Source organism: Henckelia pumila, chromosome 2 (assembly GCF_033568475.1).
Source record: "Henckelia pumila isolate YLH828 chromosome 2, ASM3356847v2, whole genome shotgun sequence".
In the NCBI taxonomy this organism is placed as follows: domain Eukaryota; kingdom Viridiplantae; phylum Streptophyta; class Magnoliopsida; order Lamiales; family Gesneriaceae; genus Henckelia; species Henckelia pumila.
The window spans coordinates 40,940,251-40,945,355 of NC_133121.1; positions in this window are offsets into that span (position 1 = coordinate 40,940,251).

A 5,105-nucleotide genomic window follows, 5' to 3' on the forward strand; every position below is an offset into this window, starting at 1 on the left:
CCTTAAATTATTTAGGAGTATGCAATAGCTTAATTAAGGGTTTAGAGCTTAATTATAAATGCATGGGTATTTGCATTGTAGAGCTAATATAGGCTTGGAACCTAGAGTGGGACTGCTAGGAACTGCCTGTAGTAAGGTACGTAAGTACAGATTGAGATAGCCAGCGAGTTTTGCATGCTTATATGTTGCATTTGTGTGTCATATTATTATGCAGCATGTGCATATCATATTGTGCCTATCCATCTTGTGAGATGAGCCATGTAGGGCCGCTCAGCCTTGTCTGGACGGGTGATGTCTAGTGCCTAGTGACTGACGGGTCATGGGTAGTTAGCATCTGGGGACACAGTCCACGTCTTGTAGGAATGTGCAGTGTACGCAGGGTTTGCTCCCCGGGTTGTACCACTCATGTCCTAGGCGCCATTACTGAGCAGTTATATACAGTTATCCCAGATATGGATACCCTATCATTTTCATGCATCATATTTGTATGTTTTACCCAGTGCTTTCATATTGATCTTAGAGCTCACGTCCAGTCTTTTCTGTGTATTTGGACACCCCATTCGACGGGGCAGGTGTAGGCGCAGGATTGAGCACCCGGAGCTTGGAGTAGCCAGTGACCAGTGAAGACAGCAGGATTAGCCGTAGGTTTTGCCTTTAGGTTATTTATTCGATTGGGTTGTATAATCGAATTTATTTAACCGGTTGTATTCTGCCGGTCTATTTTATTTAAGTCTTCCGCAACGATTTATTTAATGCATGTTTAATTATGATCTTAACTCTGATTAGGTAGCGGATCCGGGTAGGGTCGCTACAACCCCTGACAGTTCATCGGATGTTTCGGAGGAAATAGAGGTCATCAGGTATGTTCACACTCCTTGAGCTCACGATTAATGTCATTGTTACTGTGATTTCCTGGCACCTCTACTTTCTTAATTTGACTTTCATTTCTCTCAGGCCTCCAAATCCTATTTCTATTAAACCTAACTGTGTTGAGGCTTCACTAGTAGAAAATATGGAATATACTTCGCCAGTTTTTACTTCGGCAATTAATATTGACGAAGTAATATATATCTATTTACTTAGAAAATAAAATTAATGAAGTAAAATTTATATTAGACTTCGTCAAATAAAAAACCCGGGCTTCACTTAAAATTTTAAGTTACATTTTACTTCGAATTATGTATTTGATGAAGTAAAAAATGACCAAATTAAATTTAAAATAGATAATCGGTTAAGTCATAGGTAGAATCAGTTCTTTTTTCCTCTTTTTATGTCGCCAAACCCATTCTCTTTTTCTCTCCCTTTATGGTTCCTCTCTCGATCTCCATTCTCGATCTCCACTTTGAGGCCAGATCCCATCGGTCCAGCGCAACTTCGGAGAGGTCTACTGTGTTAGGAAAAGGTTTATGGTCCTCTTGAAAAGGATTGTATTGGTTTTTGTTGGAAATCTGTGGAGTATATCTCAGCATCGATTTCCAGATTTTGAAACAAAATGGTATTGAAGACACCGATTATGGATACTGTCACGTCGCTGCAATTTCTAATACCACGGGAACAAGATGGGGGCGCGGGGTCAGGCAGCACAAATAAACCTCTTTTAAAAATGGGTACACCTGCTGGTGCTATTTCAAAGGATCAGTTTCAGATTGCTGAAGTCTTTCTGGTTTTTGGTTCACTGCTACATTTATTTTGTTTTTTAACAATGAATTTCGCAGGGGCAATCTAAAGGAAGCCTTAGTGCTGGTACAAGATATAGTGAATCTGAAGTTGATACAATGTCACAAAGGTTCAAGTTTGAAGAATTGCCAGAAACATGGTATACTTTGTTTTTTGAGAAATATAAAGCAAGGAAATCATATAGATTACTGTTAGGGGATAGAGAATCAGATAAGCGGACACCTGAACAGATGGCCACGTATCTTAGAGTACTAGAGAATCACAAAAGGAGGAGAACAATTTTTAATGATGCGCCGAGTTTGCGATCAAACATGGTTGAAGTTGACAGTAACACAGCTGATGAAACAGTCTTTTTCCCTGAAACCATGTTTACTTTGAATTGTGTCCCTGATAGTGCAGTTCTGCAAAGAAGTGCACTGGATAACTATCAGAAAGTATAATGGGGAAGAGTTTTCTCCCTAGGTATATATCATAACAATTTTGGTGCTAATATCCAACTTATCTTGCATTTTGACAGCTTATTTTGTTTTTGTCGTGATGTTCAAACAGGTGAGGAAGCAGTATACGATCACGAAACAAAGGGAACAATGGACGGAAGAGGAGCATAAAAAGTTTCTTGAGGCACTGAAACTTTATGGTCGAGCGTGGAGGAGAATTGAAGGTGCTTTTCTGTTTGAAATGGTGCTCTGCAAATGCATCGTTTGGTGCTTCTCTTGTATTGGTGAATTTTGAAACGCAAAAATTCTTCTAAAAGGCTTTACTGAACTTATATCAGTAGTAATATCTATGCACTTATATCTGTTTGCAGCCCTTGTAGGCAAGAATTAGCGTAATGTTGGGCAGGTTGATTTTTGTTCATATTTTGTGAGTTTTGGACAGGTTTACAAGATCTCCATTGGTGCCGATTGTAATATTTCATGGCCGTCTCATAGGCTGGTTATTCAAGTGTTGGATGATTCCACTGCTCTTGTCGTTAAGGTACATTTGGTGCTATGAATCACGAAAAATAGGGAATCTAGAGATTTAATTTTTGTTTGTGAATATATTTTATATATTTATAAGTAATCTTTTTTTTAATCAGTTTCTTGAAATTAGATCAGTAATCCTCACTTTTTAATTATGTATAAATGAATACTTTACTACTCAATCATTTTCTTGGCTTCCTTCTGGCTGCCTTCTTGGTTCTTTCTATTTCTATAGAGGGTCAATTATTCTGAGTTGTAGTAGTAATACATCACATAAGCGGTAAAATATCCAGCGAAAAAGGGGTATATCTTTTTTTATTTTTCTTTTTTGGGTAAGTAACATTATATTTCTTTACTATTAATGGTTCAAAGGTTGTGTATTTGTGATTTTTGTTTTGTTTTTGCTTTCTCCTTTTGGATTGTATTCGAGTTTTTGGTTGGTTTCTGATTTTTTATTTCTTTCTATTAGGGGTGTGAGACCTCGGTTTTAAACAACTTATCTCGGATTAAACAATAATTAAGCATACAAGATCCAAGACTAAAAGTAAAAGAATTTTTTTTTTTTCAAAAGGGGGTGCGCCCGGGCGGCTAAAAACTGCAGCCCGGGCGCCTCCCAAAACAGCGACCTGCTGTTTGGCTCGAAGGGGTGTGCGCCCGGGCGGCTAAAAACTGCAGCCCGAGCGCCCCCTGCTGCAGAACTAGGAAACAGCAGAAAAACTAGGAGGCTCAACTCCAACACTTCCAAAACGAAATCATGCATTACAACGCAACTCAAAACGTTAATACACATGCATAATTCAATACAAAGTAGTTATAAAGTTATACAATCTCAAACTAATAGAACATGCTTCATTCTAAGATTACAAACCGTGAAAAACGTCGTGAATACCAGATAAAGACGGAGGAAGTGCAATTCTGTAGGCAAGATCGCCTATCTTCTCGAGAATCTCGTATGGCACGATGAATCTCGGAGATAACTTCCATCTCTTACCGAATCTAACAGTGCCTCTGAAAGGTGAAATCTTCAGAAAGACTCGGTCTCCCTGTTCAAAACTTAGAGGTCTACACCTGACATTTGCATACTTCGCCTGTCTATCTTGAGCTGACTTCATTCTGGTCTGAATGATCTTCACCTGCTCTGCCATATCTCTAAGCAACTCCGGTCCCAAATCTGGTGACTCGGACAAATCATCCCAAAACAACGGAGATCGGCACTTCTTACCATACAAAGCCTCAAAAGGCGCCATACCGATACTCACTTGGAAGCTGTTGTTGTAAGAAAACTCGACAAGAGGCAAAGAATCCTGCCAACTAGTGCCAAAGTCTAGCACTACCGCTCGCAGCATATCCTCTAACGTTTGGATAGTCCGCTCTGACTGTCCATCAGTCTGAGGATGATAAGCTGTACTCAGATGCAATCGAGTACCAAGTGCCTCCTGAAGACTGTGCTAGAAGTGCGAAGTGAATCTAGGGTCTCGGTCTGAAACGATCGACTTTGGAACCCCATGCAATCTCACAACATTGCTAACATACAACTCAGCCATCTAATCATGACGATACGTCATCCTGTACGGAATAAAACATGCAGACTTCGTCAATCGGTCGATCACTACCCAAATGGCATCGCATCCTCGAACGGATCGTGGTAGCTTCGTGATGAAATCCATGGAAATATGATCACATTTCCATTCAGGAACAGATAGACTGTGCAACAGACCTCCTGGTCGCTTCCGCTCTGCTTTCACCTACTGAAAATTCAAACACCGAGATACAAACCTCGCTACGTCGCTCTTCATTCTCTTCCACCAAAACTGAATCTTCAGGTCGTTGTACATCTTACGACCTCCAGGATGAATACTAAACCGACTGCAATGAGCCTCTCGGAGAATACGCTGTCTCAAATCCAAAATATCAGGCACAACAATACGGTTATTCACATACAGTACATCATCTCTAACCTGGAATTCAGACTAATGCCCAGATCTGACTTTCTCTACTGAAACCTGAATGCTCGGCTCAGACTTCTGTGCTTCTCTGATTGCAACAAACAACTCCGGCTCGGCTTGAATATCAAACACTCTGATAGTCTCCCTATCTGTTTCAAACTATAAACCAGAAGTGCAACAATCATCGATCAACTGAGAAACACTAATAGTAGAAAGAGATAAAGAACAAAGCTTTCGGCTCAAGGCATCTGCAATTGCATTCGACTTTCCCGGATAATACTTGATTTCACAGTCGAAATCCTTCAACAGGTCTAACCATCTTCTCTGTCTCATATTCAGCTCTGCCTGTGAAAACAAGTACTTAAGGCTCTTATGGTCAGAAAAGATCTCGAAAGACTCACCATAAAGATAGTAACGCCAAATCTTCAGAGCAAAGACGATCGCAGCTAGTTCAAGATCATGAACCGGATAACGAGTCTCGTGCGGTTTCAGTTGCCTCGATGCATACGCTATCACA